Source organism: Gorilla gorilla, chromosome 13, assembly GCF_029281585.2.
Source record: "Gorilla gorilla gorilla isolate KB3781 chromosome 13, NHGRI_mGorGor1-v2.1_pri, whole genome shotgun sequence".
Classification (NCBI taxonomy): Eukaryota; Metazoa; Chordata; class Mammalia; order Primates; family Hominidae; genus Gorilla; species Gorilla gorilla.
The window spans coordinates 51,451,356-51,472,550 of record NC_073237.2 but is presented as its reverse complement, the minus strand read 5'-3'; the positions used below and the strand labels follow the sequence as shown (position 1 = coordinate 51,472,550).

Here is a 21,195-nt window from a genome sequence, read left to right as displayed (position 1 = left end):
CAGAATTACCTAGTGAAATTCTTAAGAACACAATTTCCTGGGCTCCCATCCTGTCCTCCCAGATTGATTCAATCAGACATAGGTGGAGCCCAAGCATTTGATTCCAATGTGTGGCCAAGTTGAAAGCTACTGCCTCCTACCTTTAACTGTATCCCCAATACACAGTGAACAGAATGATCATTTAGGAAATGTGGTCAATATGGATTCACAACAGCAACAAAGTGCACAAATAATCAGCTAAGATTATAGGGCAGCATTGAACAAATCATTGATCTGTGACACACTATAGGGGTTGTGGATGTTAAGAAAAGGTAAGAACAAATGACAGCTTCAGTCCTAAGGAAGGTGTTTTCAATTAAGATGGAGTACAAGGGAGTAGAAAAGGAACAATACAGTCATGTTAATATGGCTGACTAATCAAACCTTTTATTTTCAGAATTTAAAAAAATAAAAAATGTTTGTTGCTAACTACATAGATAAATAGAAGAGTGCTTACCCTCTGGCAATTCAACCTAGTGAGGAAGCAGTTATGTAAAATAAAACAAAAATTAAAATTCAATGTATTATATGAAAGGAACATGTAAGAATATACTACAATTTAAAATGTGCTCATCCTTTGACCCAGAAATCCCATCTAGGGAACTCTAGTCTAATAATATAGAGTTTTATGTTAGGATATTTGTAAAAGAATGTTTATGTACACATCATTATAGTAGGAAAAGAAAAGGAAAATAATAGAAAAAAAGAGATAAAACATACATGTCCACTAATAGAAGCAGGCTGAATAAATTATAAAACATTTGTTTACAGAAAGACTGAGGTATATACATGATACTTTGGTTTTAGAAAAGCAAGTTCCAACATAAAGCATACTGCATAACCATATTTTTGTAAAAAGAAAATAAAAAAATCTCTACATGTTTTTAAAGTTATTTATTTATTTGTTGGAATAAAGACAGAAGAGTTTAAAACAAGTTACAAGCATTGAGTATACTGGAGAAATCTGATTGGAGGGAGTAAGAGTACAGTCCATTTACCATTTTTCGAGTATACTTATTTTGTTTTGCTTTTGACAACAGCATGTATTACATTTGTAATTTAAATATCTGATAAAATAAATTAAAATAAGAAACTACATTATGATATTCTTTTATTTTTTTCTCAGTTCAAGTTTAATACAAACTACAAAAGATCAATGGGTTGATGCCCTCTACTGACACATCATACAAATCAGTGGCCTCCCCACAATACGACTCAGGCCATCCCTTCCAAAAGAAGAAAGGCTGGTCTCTCCACCCCCTGTAGGAAAGGCCTGCCTTGTAACACACCACAGTTCGGCTGAATCTGAAGTCTTGTATTTTACTCATGGAAAAAAAAACACACACAAAAGAGATTTTGTTCTCAGGGGTTCCAACTGCAGCCTGGCATTAAAACAGCCCAGCACTCACTTCTGCTTGGAGAAATATTCTTTGCTCTTTTGGACATCAGGCTTGATAGTATCACTGCCAGGTTTCCAGCCAGCTAGGCACACTTCCCCGTGTTTGTCAGTGAACTGGAAGGCCTGAACTAGTCTCAAAGTCTCATCCACAGAGCAGTCAACAGGGAGGTCACTTACAGTGATCTGCCGAAGAATACCCATATCATCAACGATAAAGAGGCCCCTGAATGAGATGCCTTCTTCAGCCTTTAAGATCCCATAATCCTGAGCAATGGTGCACTTCGGGTCTGAGGCCAAAGGAATGTTCCTGGGTCCCAGTCCTCCTTGTTTCTTAGGGGTGTGGATCCATGCCAGCTGACAGAAGTGAGAATCCACAGAAGCACCAATCACTTGGCAGTTGAATTTCTTAAATTCTTCTGTATCACTGAAAGCAATGATCTCTGTGGGGCACACAAAAGTGAAGTCAAGCAGGTAAAAGAAGAATACAACATATTTCCTTTGTAGTCAGACAGGCTGATATCTTTAAACTGACTGTCTGGCATAACAGCTGTGGCTTTGAAGTTGGGGGCAGGGTGCCCAATTTTAGCATTTCCTGAAGACATCTTCCTATCAGCAGTCCTGACACAAGCCTTTGAGAACAAACCACCAACACCAGGCAGGAAGAGGACGCTGTGATAGTTATTCTTAATGAAACATGAAAGCAATAATATTTTATGCTATATGACTTCCTATTTCAAATTAATTGGAACTGTTGTGTAGACACTAACAGAATCAAAAACTATTTTATATCAGTGTCAGCTCATAGAGACAGTAGATAATAGAAATATAAAACATAATTTTTAAAGGAATTGCATATAAAAGGAGATGAGAACCAGGTCTGAAAACATTTTGTTTATTTTAGCAACTGGTGATTTTCATCCAAGATTGAAATCATATGGGTCTCACTGTTCTTTCTTCCAAAAGATAACGTTGCACCATGACTAAACCACTAAATTTATCATTGGTGTGACCAAAATGCATTGATGAGTCAAACATGGGTGAGGTATTCAAAAGCCATAAGAGACTTGCACAAACATTCTAATAATCTTCCTTTTCCAGAAGCCTCAACCACCTCTTCAGTCCTGAGTGCCAGCAGTGGGCCAAAGAATCCCTCTTGCCAGCATTAGACTGAAGCAATGGAGTAGAGAGAACTCCAATTATTGTTCCATGATACAGGTTATTTATTCTTTTTGAGAGTTTGTCCCCCCAGAGAGTGCTTAATTGCATACCAATTAGTATCTAACTGGCATTCTTCAAGGTGTGGCTATTTTATTAAAGAATTTCAGTAACATAAATTACAATTGTCTATTCTTGCCTCTACAGAATGGTGTTATATTTCATAACATTTTATAAGCTGATATATTTACAGTGTTAAATTTGTAACAGCAAATTTTATTAATGTGGGGAAATACAGTTTAATTAATATACATTATTTCATATACATTAGCATGACAGTCATACCCCCTCGATGGAAATACATGAACACAGCCACAGTGCCCCCAGTTTTCAGACCCTCACAGGTTGATTTCTGTTGTTTGATGTTGCTGCTCTGTGTTCTCTATTGGACAGGTTCTTAAAAATCAGAAGTGAAAAGTCCCACAATTAAAGCTAGGTTATATCACAATGTATTATTAAAAGACAGTGATCATTTTTTCTTTACAGTAATAATTTCTCAGTTTTTATTAGCCAAATTATATTGCCTTCTGAAAACTTCCAGAGAGTAAGCACAATAGAATATTTCTAGGAAAATGGGGAACTTTCATAAATATGGGCTTGGCTTCCAAGTTGAAGCCAAAGCCAATTTTATGAATTTAATTTTTGTTCTACAAGGTCATGAACTTACAGGAAAACCAAGGGCTAAATTTAAAGCAACATTGATCTTATATATGAATCTGGGCGAAAACTATGCAAGGCAAGGCAGTTTATGCTGAATTAAGCTGTGTTTGCAAAATGTGATAAAAAGCACTGCCTATTTTGGAACCCATTTCAATGGGTGTGCACTCATGAGGGCTAAGTCAAATAAAAAAGTCTGCCCAAATTTATCTTGGGGTGAGGCTGTCAGATTTCACACAGCTTTCATTGCCAATAGCAAGCATTTCTCAGTCAGAGTGGACCATAAAGTTGTCATTTTTCAGAATTGAAGTTTACTCTTGAAGAAATTTAACATTAGAACAAAAAGCCAAATACCTATGTCTAAAACCAGCCCAAAGAATTAGCTGTTTCATATATACAATATATATATTACACACACATACATATGTACATGTATATGTTTATGTGTGTATGATAGAGATATATATTCTCTGTGTGTGTATATATATGTGTGTATAAATATATAAAGAGTGAGAGAGCCAGAAAGAGGTAGACAAGAGGGAGATACACACACACACACACACACACATCACTGGTTAATTATATTTGAAGACAATAAAAGAAAAAAGTTCATAGTATTTTTTCTAGTAATATTGAGGACCAAGCCAGGCCTTTTCAAGTACATTATCTTATGAATCATACAACAATTATATGAAATAGCTATATCCTTTTTTATAGCTTTTTTTTTTTTTTAAATCGAAGACAGAGAATTTCAGGGACTTTCACAAGAAACACAGCAAAGCTGGGTTATAAAATAAGGTACCACAACTCCAGATCCTTTCTTCTAGCTTTTAACTTTTTATAAGTCAGTGATTCTGCTCCTTAACTAAGAGGAATGGAATTATGAAAACACCAGCCTAGGCCAAGTATGCATGTTTTTGATCCACTTTAAATGAGTTAGCATTTGAATAGAACACAGGACAAAGCTTAAGGAACAAATAAACAGACAAGACGATAGTGTATATTAAAAATTCAATTAAGATACTACATAAAAATTTAAAAGCAAATACCTAGGAGGAAGAACTGTGCAGAAAAGAAAAACTGAGGTATGGAAGAGACGGGCTAGACTGCTCTGTGGAAAATGTGATGATTTTGTTAAGTTAAATTTATGGCTAGTGCAGATTAAAAGAAAGAGAAATAAAAACAAACAGAATAACAGCTTAATGTTACATTTGAATAGAATTCAAGTTATCCTGTAACAATTTTAATTTAAATATAATATGCCAACGTCCACCTTTAAAGCAAAATAAAAGCATACGTAATGTCCCATTTTTCCACATAATGAAATTGTGTTCCATTATGTCACCAAATGGTTATTATGAGCCATATACATTTTACTGAAAAACAATCTGCACCTGAAAAAGATAAAGTAGAATTTAAGGGGCTTAATAACATTTGCAGATATGTTGATTATTGGTTCACTTAAAGTAAACCTTTGAAACCCAATATTATTTCAAAGTATAGGAAAAATGTAATAGATGCCTATTTAAAAATTCCCACATAGCTATAACCCCTAATATTTTACCAATCCAAAAGCATAAAATCTTTTGAAATTACTTGGATTTGTAAAACTATCAACTTAGAGAAGGCATGTGAATGAACCCTTAGAGAAGAATGAGTTCTAAGATGAGAGAAATTAGGGCAACATTTTCCCCAACTCCCTTATAAATGAATCTAGTATGTTACTCATACTACATTTTAATGGGAACATATTAAATAAAAAACATATAATACTAATTTTTAAAAATATTATAAACTATATAAAACTTGCAATATAAAATATTAACTTTCTGCTTGGGTTAATTACATTTTTATAAATAAAATATAAGCTATTCATAAAAATGAGAAAAATAAGGGAAAAATGAACATAACTTATGAATAAACTTATTAGTAGGAGGATGACAAGGGCTAAAACTATTTACTCCCATGCTACTTAATATGATATTAAAGTGTATACATTTCTTGGGAAAATGCATGTGGAAACATTTCATTTAAGGTAGAAGGGACTGTGGATATTTGTCCAGGGAGTGTAAAGATTCAGCTGGTGTAGGATAAGGAGGAAAATATCTGCAGAGCTGTATTGAAACATTTGAGAAGCTATGCATGCAAGAAGAATTAGGTTTTTTTCCCCTGAGCTCTAAGGCAGTGGTAATCAAACTTTAAAGTACATAAGTGTGATGGTTAATTTTATGTGCTAACTTGCCTGCGCTGAGGGATGCCCAGATAGCTGGTAAAGCATTATTTATGAATGTGTCCACTGAGGGCCACTTTCTGACTCATAGCTAGTACCTTCTTTCTGTGTCCGCACATAGCAAAATAGGAGAGAGGTCTCTTTCTGGCCTTTTTCATAAAGGTACTAAGCCCATTCACGAGAGCTCTGCCCCTATGGCCTAATCACCTCCTAGTGGCCCTACCTTATAATACCATCATCTTGGGGGTGAGTATTACAGCATATACATTTTGAGGGGATGTAAACATACAAACCACAGCAATAGGAATCTTCACGAAAGTTGTTTACAATTTTTATTTCTGGATTCCATGCCTGGACAATCTGATTCCAAAAGTAAGAGTTGACATTTTCAAAAGCAGCATCAAAGCTTGCAATGAATATGGTTAATAAATTAGACTCTAGAAAAACCAGTGGGTTGAGGGTGTGACATTACATCCATGTATGAAAAGCAAGGAAATAATTGAGAGTCTATTTATAGTCCATCAGTTAGTCTGACAGTCTATTCATTTCTGTTGGGGAGCAGATGCCGTACAGCCTACACACCCCCTCCCTTATTGATGATCACTTGAAGATATTCATCAACAAAAATTGAATGCTCAATTTTTTTTTTTTTTTTTTTTTTTTTTTTGAGATGGAGTCTTGCTCTGTCGCCCAGGCTGGAGTGCAGTGGCGTGATCTCGCTCACTGCAAGCTCCGCCTCCCGGGTTCATGACATTCTCCTGCCTCAGCCTCCTGAGCAGCTGGGACTACACGCGCCCGCCACCACGCCCGGCTAGTTTTTTGTATTTTTAGTAGAGACGGGGTTTCACAGTGTTAGCCGCGATGGTCTCGATCTCCTGACCTCGTGATCCACCCGCCTCGGCCTCCCAAAGTGCTAGGATTACAGGTGTGAGCCACCGCGCCCGCTGAATGCTCGATTTTTAAAATATATTCAACAATCAGACATTGCTCACCCAAGTTCACGTCTATTCCCCTGCCTCTCACCTGGATTATTGCAACAGCCTCCTTACTGGTGTTCCTGATTTTACCAGTGCTTCCCTGCAGTCTATGTTCAACAAAGCAAGGCAGAGATCATTCTAAAACACACGTCAGATCAAAACTGTATTCAGCTCAAACCCCCAAATTTTACTATGGTGTAGAAGGCCCCATACGTTCTACCTTTTGTGACTACCCTGACCTCATCTCCCTCTTCTCTCTACCTTCCAAGCAGGCAGGCACACAGCTTCCTCACCTGACCACTTTAGTCTTTTTCTCAGGTGTTACTTTCTCAATGAGGCTTTTCCTGACCACCCTAGTCATAATTGCAATATCCTTTTCTCTGTTTTATTTTTTCCAAGTTATTTATCACATTCTACACAATGTACATCATGTATTTTGTTAATTGTTTTCTTGTGTATCACCCCACACAGAAATGCGTGTTTTATGAGGGCAGAGATTTCTACCTGTTGTTTACTACAGTATCTTCATCTAGGAGATCAATAAATGTTTGCTGAATAAAAGAATAAAGAAAAACTTAATGTTGAACATGTAACTATAATACATTTTTCTGCATATCAAAAGTCCTCAAAAGCACAGCTGGGACAACTATGTTTGGTAATGGATTATTGCATTTCAATTAAGTTCCCGTGTTCTTGTAAAGGAATTTAGGAACATAGATGGATGAGACTTTATGACCTTTAAAGTCCTTTCCAGGGTTAAAATTTACTCCATCTATAAGCAATTCTCCCAAACAAATTGTGGCAGAGATGACTAATTACCCACCCTCCAATCTATACTGTTCATATACACTACATGCTATTTTCCCCTTCCTCTGTAGTAGTAGATTCTCTAGCTGAACACATGACCTCCTAGCTAAACACCACAACGCCCAGTTCCTAGACTGCTTTCCATTTTGATGTGAGGCATGTGAGTAGAGTCTTGAAAACAGGATGTGAGTGTGTGTGTGGCAGGGCGGGGGTGGGGGTAGGCTGTAAATTATACATAAGTAGTCCTTAAAATAAATGAGCATACCAATGCAGTCCTCTTTCCCATTTTACACTGGTGTGATAAGTCATCTTATCCTCAACCATCGGCTAAAGATAACTCCTTAGGATAACACAGCCACAAGATGATAGGACCCTGCCAATTCCATCAAGCTATCAAATCTGCTGCTCTGGACTGTTATAGAAGAGAGAAATAAAATAAATAAAACTCTCTTGTTTAAGCCAACGTTTTATTCTAGTAACCTAGCCTGTGTTGTAAATAATATATAGCATTTTCTTTCTTTTTTTTTCTTTTTGAGACAGAGTCTCGCTCTGTCGCCCAGGCTGGAGTCCAATGGCGCCATCTGGGCTCAGTGCAACTTCCACCTCCCGGGTTCAAGCAATTCTCCTGCCTCAGCCTCCCGAGTAGCTGGGATTACAGGCACCTGCCACCACGCCTAGCTAATTTTGTACTTTTAGTAGAGGTGGGGTTTCGCCATGTTGGCCAGGCTGGTCTGGAACTCCTGACCTCAGATGATCCATCTGCCTTGGCCTCCCAAAGTGTTGGGATTACAAGCGTGAGCCACCGCACTTGGCCAGCATTTTCACAGATAAAATAATCCTTGAAACTCTAAAAAAAAAATTAAAATTCCAATATAAAGGTGGTAAAATTATGGCAGTAGTTCATTGATTTATTTAGAGGTGAAGGGCGGAAATCAAAATCATGTAGAAGTAGGAACTTTAAAAATATAACTTTATTGACTATGTATTTAATAAATATCAGTCACTTTGCTGGGATTGTATATGTATATGTTATTTAGTCTTTACAATAACCTCCAAAGGTAGGTATTATTATAAATGCTTTACAGGTAAAACAGATAATGCTCAAGATGTTTAGAATTTTTTAAGGCAGCACTATAAGTAAGTGCTAGAACAAAGAGCCCAAGTCTATGAGCAGTTCTCATTTCTCAGTGTCTTTCCCACTCTCTGATCTTTAGATTTAGATGGATGCTTTGCTCCAGAGGTCTTTGAGAATTTTAAATAGAAGTAGTTGATTTACCACTTGACAAATACATCCCCAGTCTTCCTTCCTTGGAATGAAGTTCTGTGGAAGCAATGTGATTCAAAACCCTGAGTAATGGGTGTAATAACTATTAAGTTGAGGGCTAATCCCCAATTTGGACTTGGATTTCCAGAGTAAGATATTTAACCTGTCTGGACCTTAACCTGTTTGTCTAGTTCCTGCTGTAAGATAACTCAAATAACTGAGTCTGCTTAAAAGAGCTACAAAAGCATTGGCATTAAGTGGAATTTGGTAACCCCAGACAGAATCCCCATTCATTTGAGCAGTCTGGAGTCAAAAGCAAAATTTAAATCCAAAAAACACATACACAGTCCGGATTCAATAATTCCACAGATGTGGTTACAAAGTAGATTCAAATGTTTATGACTTTTTTCCTGGCTAGGAAGAAGGGAATTCATTCAAGAAGTTTAACAAAAACAGCAAAGAAACTAAAGGTACAGTCTTGAGGCATTTACATATATGCATGCACATATATGCATACATATATACATATGCATGTATAACCTGGTGAATTCCCTGCACCCACATAGACTGCTGTCACCCAGCCTGCAATGAACTCTGGTGGATCATCACTGCACTGTGTGCTCAGCAGCCTTCAGACCTGAGACAACTCGACTATTTGGGACATTTATCTCTTGAATCTGGAAGCCTTCCACATTGGCAAGAGCTCAACCTTAGTCTGCTGAGAATACTAACAAAGTGTAAAAGACCTGACTTTTTAGATAGCTGTACCTGCCAACACCTTGATTTGACATCCAACACAGAGTGGAGCCTGTGGCCTTAACGTTTGGCTGGAGAAAGAATGAATACTTTTCTCGTTAAACTCTCCAATTCATCATTATGGCCCTCATGTCAAGGCAAGATTTTTCTTCCCAGCCTATTATTAAGAAAAGTGTTGCACCTGGTTTCCCTGGTTTCTCCTCCTGTCTCTCCACTTTCCTCTCCCTCCACCCTCCATCAACATGGACAAAGGTTTTTGGTCTCCTCTAGTTCATACTAGACAAGGAAATATTTAGGGACAAGCTGAGGGGGCAGCTGCGCAAGAATAATGGACACGTGATTTTCTTCCTTTTGCTGTAAATAATTAGATAATTTGCATCATCTTCTAAAACTACTTTTAGTATTTATCCAGAGTTTGGAGAATGTAACTTACTATTTCATTTCTATTCAGTGCTGTGTTTCTATTCATTCCATATTGCTACAACTTTGAGGTGTTCTTTGATTCATATGTTACATATCTATCAGACAAACCTATAGTAAATCATTTTCTGCCTCATTCATTATGTGAGCTATTGTATGTGTTTACAGCAACTAAAATTTGTTAGTAAGGGAAATTGCAAAGATTCTCTGACGATTAATAAAGTATGTAAGAAAGGTTTCCAGAGCTCATTTTCTCTTTCGGGATTTTGCTTTTCTTGCTTATTATATGCATGTGTGTAGGAAATGAGAAACCATTCCATGTGTACTGTTGGAAATATTACTGTTAAAGGTGAAAAAGTTTGTAGTATATGTAGCCAATGGATCAAACATTTAATGAGCATTTTTCTTGATCTTCAGCTTAATTTTTTTTTTTAAGTTTCTTGATAAATATAGTAAATGTGACTGGATAGAATCCTTTCTTTAAAAAAAAGGTACACTTGTGGGAAATGTCCAGATAAGATCTTAAGAATTCAAGTATTTACCATAGAGATGCATTGCAGTATATTAGAAAGAATATCCCGTGTGAGATTTAAAAAAAAAAAATACTACATACAAAGTGCCTTGTAGATGTCACGCTTTGCCTGACATGTATTATTACAAACTCTCTTATTTTAAAAGGAGGCACAATCTATTTAGACATCTGCATCATATAGCTATATCTGAGTTACAAATCACCTCAAAACACAGTTGCTTAAAACACCAATTGTGTACTATTTTTCGTGAGTCTATGGGCCACCTGTGCACTTCTCCTAACCTAGTCTTGGCTCAGCTAATCTCAGCTAGGCTTGTTCATGCATCTGCATTCAACTGATAGGTTAGCCAGAGGCATGCTGATCTAGGATGGCCTGAGATGCATGACCTGACTCTGCTCCACATGATCTCACATCCTCCAGCAGCTTAGCCAAAGCTTGTTCTCATGGCAAAAGCAAAGGTCCAAGAGAGTGGGTGCAAACTTGAAAGGTCTTTGGGGCCTTAATTCAGAATGGGCATGCCATCACTTCCATCATATGCTTTGGCCTAAGGGCCTAAGGAAGTCATAAGTCCAGCCTAGATTTAAGAGGTAGAGAAACAGACTTCATCTTTGAATGGGAAGAGCTGCAAAGTTAGACTACAAATAGCTTGAATACAGGGAGAACTGATACCCTTGCTTTTGCCATGAGAACAAACATTGGCTAAGCTGCTGGAGGATGAGAGATCACGTGGAGCAGACTCAGGTCATGCATCTCAGGCCATCCTAAATCAGCATGCCTCCAGCTAACCTATCAGTTGGATGCAAATACATTTGTTGGGTTCTTGGGTTGTAGTTGTTACCTGCCTCATAGCTACTGCTTACTTGAATGTGTCTGACAAACCCAAAATGCACAGGTTAGAGATGACACTTTTGAACTTCAACAAGAAGTATGCTCAAGTATGTCAGAGTATCGCATTGTCTTTTACATGGAAATATGTGTGTTACCTTTTACTTTCTGTTAATCCTGTCTTTAAAGTTGATACCCACAAGTCCCCAATATCTAGACCCACAAAACAACATAAGAACAAAGAGAAGTGGATCTCCTACAGCTAACTTTATCATACAGGGGAGGCCGAGTCAAGAAACTATAATTCTTCAGGACTGTTTGGACCAAACTAATGTCCTTCAGCTTAAAAGTACTGTGGTAATGCCATTGCATATGGCTGTGTACACAGTAACCTTGCACTTAAGTGTTTAAGGATGTCTGCCGGGTCAAATGGTATTTCTAGTTCTAGATCCCTGAGGAATCGCCACACTGACTTCCACAAGGGTTGAACTAGTTTACAGTCCCACCAACAGTGTAAAAGCATTCCTATTTCTCCACATCCTCTCCAGCACCTGTTGTTTCCTGACTTTTTAATGATTGCCATTCTAACTGGTGTGAGACGGTATCTCATTGTGGTTTTGATTTGCAATTCTCTGATGGCCAGTGATATATACCCAAAGGACTATAAATCATGCTGCTATAAAGACACATGCACACGTATGTTTATTGCAGCACTATTCACAATAGCGAGGACTTGGAACCAACCCAAATATCCAACAATGATAGACTGGATTAAGAAAATGTGGCACATATACACTGTGGAATACTATGCAGCCATAAAAAATGATGAGTTCATGTCCTTTGTAGGGACATGGATGAAATTGGAAATCATCATTCTCAGTAAACTATCGCAAGAACAAAAAACCAAACACCGCATATTCTCACTCATAGGTGGGAATTGAACAATGAGAACACATGGACACAGGACGGGGAACATCACACTCTGGGGACTGTTGTGGGGTGGGGAGAGGGGGGGTAGATAGCTTTAGGAGATTTACCTAATGCTAAATGATGAGTTACTGGGTGCAGCACACCAGCATGGCACATGTATACATATGTAACTAACCTGCACATTGTGCACATGTACCCTAAAACTTAAAGTATAATAATAATAAAATTAAAAAAAAAAAAAGGATGTCTGCCCCTTCAATGTTTACCATGACAATGAGGAAGAAGAGAAAATCCATGTTGAGCCTAATGTCTTCTCTGCAGGAGTAAATCTCAAGCATACTTCCTGTTTCTAGATGTCTGTAGATTTCCATAGAAAAATAAATTGACTTGCTGAGCCAGCCAAGGATACATGTTCTCAGGGACCTCAGACAACAATCTTCTTCTGATCTCTTTTCCCAAAGTGTCAGCTTTGGGACACTTCGAGAGTTCTGAGCTTTTCAGCAACATCGATAACACCATTGTAGGACCTAACATTATAGGACCATAATATTGGCCCACCATAACACTGTAAGACCTTGAAACAAAAGACTTATCTCTTTATTCATTTTTTTAAAAAAAGAAGTGTTGAATGAATGCATTATGAAGTGAAATCTACACATAAGGCCATGTTATTAATGAAATAATTCTTATCAAATTATTTGGCAGGTATTTTGTTAGATTCCAAAACAGTGAAACTTCTGCCTGGAGTTCAGTGAAGCATATCAAGATATGACCCATAAGAAATCAGTAAACCTCTGTAAATTAGATAAGAATTGTTTATTTTGTCCCATTTACTGGCAAGATGATGATTTAGGGCTCTAGTTTTCACAATGTCAATAGCATTCATGGAAGAAGAAGAGGTTTATTTTAGGACTGCAGGCAGCATTATTTTATTCCAATGTATACTGATGTAGAAAGTCCTAAATCACAATGGTAAGTAAAGCTTTGTTTCTTCACAAAAGTTAGGAACAATAAGATCTGCTAAACTCTTATGGTGCTTCATCATGCATAAAGTATAAAAAGTTTCATCCCAGCAAAATTTTACTTGGCAAAGAAACTACACCAATTGAAGACCTTTAAATAGTCCCAAAGAGATGCACAAAAATAGGAATTCTTCCTTAATGGATTAGTGTGCACACAGCAGATGAATACCTGGAGCTGGCTTCACTCAGAGACAAGAATAATTTCTTTCCGTTGTTGTCGATTCTTTTATGACCTCCTTCTAAGTCATAAAAGCAATGTCAATAATCTGAAATTGATGATACTGGTGGACCAAGGCACTGCTTTACATTTTTTTTTTTATTATACTTTAAGTTTTAGGGTACATGTGCACATTGTGCAGGTTAGTTACATATGTATACATGTGCCATTCTGGTGCGCTGCACCCACTAACTCGTCATCTAGCATTAGGTATATCTCCCAATGCTATCCCTCCCCCCTCCCCCCACCCCACAACAGTCCCCAGAGTGTGATATTCCCCTTCCTGTGTCCATGTGATCTCATTGTTCAATTCCCACCTATGAGTGAGAATATGCGGTGTTTGGTTTTTTGTTCTTGCGATAGTTTACTGAGAATGATGGTTTCCAATTTCATCCATGTCCCTACAAAGGACATGAACTCATCATTTTTTATGGCTGCATAGTATTCCATGGTGTATATGTGCCACATTTTCTTAATCCAGTCTATCATTGTTGGACATTTGGGTTGGTTCCAAGTCTTTGCTATTGTGAATAGTGCCGCAATAAACATACGTGTGCATGTGTCTTTATAGCAGCATGATTTATAGTCCTTTGGGTATATACCCAGTAATGGGATGGCTGGGTCAAATGGTATTTCTAGTTCTAGATCCCTGAGGAATTGCCACACTGACTTCCACAATGGTTGAACTAGTTTACAGTCCCACCAACAGTGTAAAAGTGTTCCTATTTCTCCACATCCTCTCCAGCACCTGTTGTTTCCTGACTTTTTAATGATTGCCATTCTAACTGGTGTGAGATGATATCTCATAGTGGTTTTGATTTGCATTTCTCTGACGGCCAGTGATGATGAGCATTTTTTCATGTGTTTTTTGGCTGCATAAATGTCTTCTTTTGAGAAGTGTCTGTTCATGTCCTTCGCCCACTTTTTGATGGGGTTGTTTGTTTTTTTCTTGTAAATTTGTTTGAGTTCATTGTAGATTCTGGATATTAGCCCTTTGTCAGATGAGTAGGTTGCGAAAATTTTCTCCCATGTTGTAGGTTGCCTGTTCACTCTGATGGTAGTTTCTTTTGCTGTGCAGAAGCTCTTTAGTTTAATTAGATCCCATTTGTCAATTTCGGCTTTTGTTGCTATTGCTTTTGGTGTTTTGGACATGAAGTCCTTGCCCATGCCTATGTCCTGAATGGTATTGCCTAGGTTTTCTTCTAGGGTTTTTATGGTTTTAGGTCTAACGTTTAAATCTTTAATCCATCTTCAATTGATTTTTGTATAAGGTGTAAGGAAGGGATCCAGTTTCAGCTTTCTACATATGGCTAGCCAGTTTTCCCAGCACCATTTATTAAATAGGGAATCCTTTCCCCATTGCTTGTTTTTCTCAGGTTTGTCAAAGATCACATAGTTGTAGGTATACGGCGTTATTTCTGAGGGCTCTGTTCTGTTCCATTGATCTATATCTCTGTTTTGGTACCAGTACCATGCTGTTTTGGTTACTGTAGCCTTGTAGTATGGTTTGAAGTCAGGTAGTGTGATGCCTCCAGCTTTGTTCTTTTGGCTTAGGATTGACTTGGCGATGCGGGCTCTTTTTTGGTTCCATATGAACTTTAAAGTAGTTTTTTCCAATTCTGTGAAGAAAGTCATTGGTAGCTTGATGGGGATGACATTGAATCTGTAAATGACCTTGGGCAGTATGGCCATTTTCACGATATTGATTCTTCCTACCCATGAGCATGGAATGTTCTTCCATTTGTTTGTATCCTCTTTTATTTCCTTGAGCAGTGGTTTGTAGTTCTCCTTGAAGAGGCCCTTCACATCCCTTGTAAGTTGGATTCCTAGGTATTTTATTCTCTTTGAAGCAATTGTGAATGGGAGTTCACTCATGATTTGGCTCTCTGTTTGTCTGTTGTTGGTGTATAAGAATGCTTGTGATTTTTGTACATTGAATTTGTATCCTGAGACTTTGCTGAAGTTGCTTATCAGCTTAAGGACATTTTGGGCTGAGACAATGGAGTTTTCTAGATAAACAATCATGTCGTCTGCAAACAGGGACAATTTGACTTCCTCTTTTCCTAATTGAATACCCTTATTTCCTTCTCCTGCCTGATTGCCCTGGCCAGAACTTCCAACACTATGTTGAATAGGAGCGGTGAGAGAGGGCATCCCTGTCTTGTGCCAGTTTTCAAAGGGAATGCTTCCAGTTTTTGCCCATTCAGTATGATATTGGCTGTGGGTTTGTCATAGATAGCTCTTATTATTTTGAAATACGTCCCATCAATACCTAATTTATTGAGAGTTTTTAGCATGAAGGGTTGTTGAATTTTGTCAAAGGCTTTTTCTGCATCTATTGAGATAATCATGTGGTTTTTGTCTTTGGCTCTGTTTATATGCTGGATTACATTTATTGATTTGCGTATATTGAACCAGCCTTGCATCCCAGGGATGAAGCCCACTTGATCATGGTGGATAAGCTTTTTGATGTGCTGCTGGATTCGGTTTGCCAGTATTTTATTGAGGATTTTTGCATCAATGTTCATCAAGGATATTGGTCTAAAATTCTCTTATTTGGTTGTGTCTCTGCCCGGCTTTGGTATCAGAATGATGCTGGCCTCATAAAATGAGTTAGGGAGGATTCCCTCTTTTTCTATTGATTGGAATAGTTTCAGAAGGAATGGTACCAGTTCCTCCTTGTACCTCTGGTAGAATTCGGCTGTGAATCCATCTGGTCCTGGACTCTTTTTGGTTGGTAAACTATTAATTATTGCCACAATTTCAGAGCCTGTTATTGGTCTATTCAGAGATTCAACTTCTTCCTGGTTTAGTCTTGGGAGAGTGTATGTGTTGAGGAATGTATCCATTTCTTCTAGATTTTCTAGTTTATTTGCGTAGAGGTGTTTGTAGTATTCTCTGATGGTAGCTTGTATTTCTGTGGGATCGGTGGTGATATCCCCTTTATCATTTTTTATTGTGTCTATTTGATTCTTCTCTCTTTTTTTCTTTATTAGTCTTGCTAGCGGTCTATCAATTTTGTTGATCCTTTCAAAAAACCAGCTCCTGGATCCATTGATTTTTTGAAGGGTTTTTTGTGTCTCTATTTCCTTCAGTTCTGCTCCGATTTTAGTTATTTCTTGCCTTCTGCTAGCTTTTGAATGTGTTTGCTCTTGCTTTTCTAGTTCTTTTAATTGTGATGTTAGGGTGTCAGTTTTGGATCTTTCTTGCTTTCTCTTGTGGGCATTTAGTGCTATAAATTTCCCTCTACACACTGCTTTGAATGCATCCCAGAGATTCTGGTATGTTGTGTCTTTGTTCTTGTTGGTTTCAAAGAACATCTTTATTTCTGCCTTCATTTCGTTATGTACCCAGTAGTCATTCAGGAGCAGGTTATTCAGTTTCCATGTAGTTGAGCGGCTTTGAGTGAGATTTTTAATCCTGAGTTCTAGTTTGATTGCACTGTGGTCTGAGAGATAGTTTGTTATAATTTCTGTTCTTTTACATTTGCTGAGGAGAGCTTTACTTCCAACTATGTAGTCAATTTTGGAATAGGTGTGGTGTGGTGCTGAAAAAAATGTATATTCTGTTGATTTGGGGTGGAGAGTTCTGTAGATGTCTATTAGGTCCGCTTGGTGCAGAGCTGAGTTCAATTCCTGGGTATCCTTGTTGACTTTCTGTCTCGTTGATCTGTCTAATGGTGACAGTGGGGTGTTAAAGTCTCCCATTATTAATGTGTGGGAGTCTAAGTCTCTTTGTAGGTCACTCAGGACTTGCTTTATGAATCTGGGTGCTCCTGTATTGGGTGCATATATATTTAGGATAGTTAGCTCCTCTTGTTGAATTGATCCCTTTACCATTATGTAATGGCCTTCTTTGTCTCTTTTGATCTCTGTTGGTTTAAAGTCTGTTTTATCAGAGACTAGGATTGCAACCCCTGCCTTTTTTTGTTTTCCATTTGCTTGGTAGATCTTCCTCCATCCTTTTATTTTGAGCCTATGTGTGTCTCTGTACATGAGATGGTTTTCCTGAATACAGCACACTGATGGGTCTTGACTCTTTATCCAACTTGCCAGTCTGTGTCTTTTAATTGGAGAATTTAGTCCATTTACATTTAAAGTTAATATTGTTATGTGTGAATTTGATCCTGTCATTATGATGTTAGCTGGTTATTTTGCTCATTAGTTGATGCAGTTTCTTCCTAGTCTCGATAGTCTTTACATTTTGGCATGATTTTGCAGCGGCTGGTACCCGTTGTTCCTTTCCATGTTTAGCGCTTCCTTCAGGAGCTCTTTTAGGGCAGGCCTGGTGGTGACAAAATCTCTCAGCATTTGCTTGTCTGTAAAGGATTTTATTCCTCCTTCACTTATGAAGCTTAGTTTGGCTGGATATGAAATTCTGGGTTGAAAATTCTTTTCTTTAAGAATGTTGAATATTGGCCCCCACTCTCTTCTGGCTTGTAGGGTTTCTGCCGAGAAATCCGCTGTTAGTCTGATGGGCTTCCCTTTGAGGGTAACCCGACCTTTCTCTCTGGCTGCCCTTAACATTTTTTCCTTCATTTCAACTTTGGTGAATCTGACAATTATGTGTCTTGGAGTTGCTCTTCTCGAGGAATATCTTTGTGGTGTTCTCTGTATTTCCTGAATCTGAATGTTGGCCTGCCTTGCTAGATTGGGGAAGTTCTCCTGGATAATATCCTGCAGAGTGTTTTCCAACTTGGTTCCATTCTCCGCATCACTTTCAGGTACACCAATCAGACGTAGATTTGGTCTTTTCACATAGTCCCATATTTCTTGGAGGCTTTGCTCATTTCTTTTTATTCTTTTTTCTCTAGACTTCCCTTCTCGCTTCATTTCATTCATTTCATCTTCCATAGCTGATACCCTTTCTTCCAGTTGATCGCATCAGCTCCTGAGGCTTCTGCATTCTTCACGTAGTTCTCGAGCCTTGGTTTTCAGCTCCATCAGCTCCTTTAAGCACTTCTCTGTATTGGTTATTCTAGTTATACATTCTTCTAAATTTTTTTCAAAGTTTTCAACTTCTTTGCCTTTGGTTTGAATGTCCTCCCGTAGCTCAGAGTAATTTGATCGTCTGAAGCCTTCTTCTCTCAGCTCGTCAAAATCATTCTCCATCCAGCTTTGTTCCGTTGCTGGTGAGGAACTGCGTTCCTTTGGAGGAGGAGAGGTGCTCTGCGTTTTAGAGTTTCCAGTTTTTCTGTTCTGTTTTTTCCCCATCTTTGTGGTTTTATCTACTTTTGGTCTTTGATGATGGTGATGTACAGATGGGTTTTCGGTGTGGATGTCCTTTCTGTTTGTTAGTTTTCCTTCTAACAGACAGGACCCTCAGCTGCAGGTCTGTTGGAATACCCTGCGGTGTGAGGTGTCAGTGTGCCCCTGCTGGGGGGTGCCTCCCAGTTAGGCTGCTCGGGGGTCAGGGGTCAGGGACCCACTTGAGGAGGCAGTCTGCCCGTTCTCAGATCTCCAGCTGCGTGCTGGGAGAACCACTGCTCTCTTCAAAGCTCAGATGGAAATGCAGAAATCACCCGTCTTCTGCGTCGCTCACGCTGGGAGCTGTAGACCGGAGCTGTTCCTATTCGGCCATCTTCTGCTTTACATTTTTTTCTTGCTCTTAGTTACAGATCATGCCATGACTTCACCAAGTTCTTTCAGTTTTTGGCTTCCTTAGCTAAAGGATTCTCTGAGTAGCATTTGAGATAAAGTTTTAATAGTTCAACAAATTTGAGATTTTTTTCCAACTACATGCATTTCTAATTGAAAATTCTTCTCATAGAAAAATATATGAATCTTTCAAGATATTTTAAATGTGGGAAAATATGAAATACATAAGCAGGCTCATTGTCTTCCTTTTCTCCTTGTCAAGAACCACATAATATGTGAGTAGTGCCTTACAGCAATGCTTTCAGTGACAGAATATGTGAATTTTCTATTTCTCATTTTAACACTTTCGAATTAACTTAGACCAAATACATAAAGACAGATATCCACAAGCCTGATGTCAGGATATGTTTTATTTAACGCCTATAAAGAGAAATCTATTACAGAAATTATAACACCAAAACGATGGTTATAACTATTTAAATTATACAGTAGGATCTCCTGGCTCACTACAGTTTGTTTAGGGTGAAACATTGCTTCCAAAACATTTGATATAAAAGTAATTTATTTAAAAATAATTTTCACTGAAACAAGAAAAATAACAGAAGAAAAAATATATATAATTGAACATGGCTCATGGACCCCTAATTAAGAATCTCTGGTCTAGACCAGGCCATTCTTCCATTATGTGATATTTTCAAATATTTTGAAGCAAAGAGGGTTGAAATTCTCATTTTAACCAATTTTCCCCTCTGTATTCAGGGGCATGGAACACATCTCAATAAACTATGGGGAAAACAATAACCGTTTTATTTCAACCTGGCTTACATTCATATATAGGAAAGTCTTCTGTGCTTTTAACTAAAGCACACTTTAACTAGATCTTTCCAGAACACTTCTGTATACTAATAATTAATAATCATGATAAAGACTATGTGGTTTAGAAAATTTATAAAAGGTTAATGAATTATCCAAAAAAAGCTGAATTATGCATAAGGTATTTTTAGCTTTGAAACCCTTGTGATTTCAAATACTTCTGGTGCTCTGTACCAGCTAATGTCTTACCCAGCCAGTACAGCTTAACCCTTTATCCTCTAATGATTACTTTTGTGAGAAAGTAGCTGGTAAGTACTAAGTACTAACTTATTATTTGATATCCTGTAGCTGAGTGCTCTGCAAAAATGTTGACCATGACAACCAATAAGACATACCTTTTATATGTCTATCTAAAACACACATGTGCATAAGTATTGAATTTAACTATGCTTGCCATAAATCATTCTCATCATTACTAAGTTAAATGCACTGTAATTTTTTTATTAAATGTTAATCTATTACATGTGGTAATGCTGGTCTTGACCTACTAAATTTATTTCATCAACCTATAATACACTACAACTTACAGTTTGGATCACACCAGCCTAAACCCCCTCAAAATGGCTATTTTTTTCTCTGCAAAATTAATGAATTTACTTAGTCAAATGTGTTTCTAGAGTTTATCTTTTGAAAATGAGGGCTACTTATTCTATTTTCTTGAAAATTTACAATTCTCAATTTACAGGAACATTCTACTATCCAGAGCACATTATTCTTTAGATAATCAACCATTATATAATAATAATTATTATTGCTATGTGATTTGTAGATTTATTTCTAATCTTCACTATAAGCCTGAAATGTATAGGTTGTATGATTCCCATTTTGTATTTGAGAAAACTGAGGCTCAAAAAGTTGAAGTATCTTATATGATCCCATTGACAGGGTGTGACTTCAGGTTCCTGGACTCCAATGCCTCCTATGTTCATTGTCCTCACTGCCCCATGGCTAATGTTTTCCGGCATAAACAAGGCAGCCACCATTTTCATGGGTATTCACAAAATAGATCTGCAGACCACAGGTTAAAAAATTAAGATGACTTCTTGTGTATTTCTCTTCATTTGTTTGAGACAATTTTATTGAAAATTGTTAGGTGCATTGATGATAATACATAGATGAAGAACATAAGGATCTTCTCACCAAGAATCTTAAAATCTGCTAAGTAATTTCCATGAAGAAAGGACCAGAAAATTGACCGGGGAACACAGAGAAGGACTGACATGTGCATCAATTAGAATTTTGCAAAAACTTTTTTGACCATGACACATAGAGGGAGGAGTGATATTTGGTCTCAACCATAAAGGATTTCAAAGGATAAAAAAGAGAGGTATGGTTATTTCAGGCTTACCGAAGGAGCTTGATATAAAGTATGGGAAGCAAGAAGCACATTGGGTGTCTAGAGCCCTGAGCAGGCCGCCCAGTGTAGCAAGCAAA

At 37.7% G+C, this 21,195-nt stretch overlaps 1 pseudogene; it reads right to left on the bottom strand.

Annotated features, from left to right (window-relative positions):
- Nucleotides 1-1,410: 1,410 nt before the first annotated feature.
- On the bottom strand, nucleotides 1,411-2,075 carry LOC101139461 (peroxiredoxin-1-like; annotated as a pseudogene).
- Nucleotides 2,076-21,195: the final 19,120 nt, after the last annotated feature.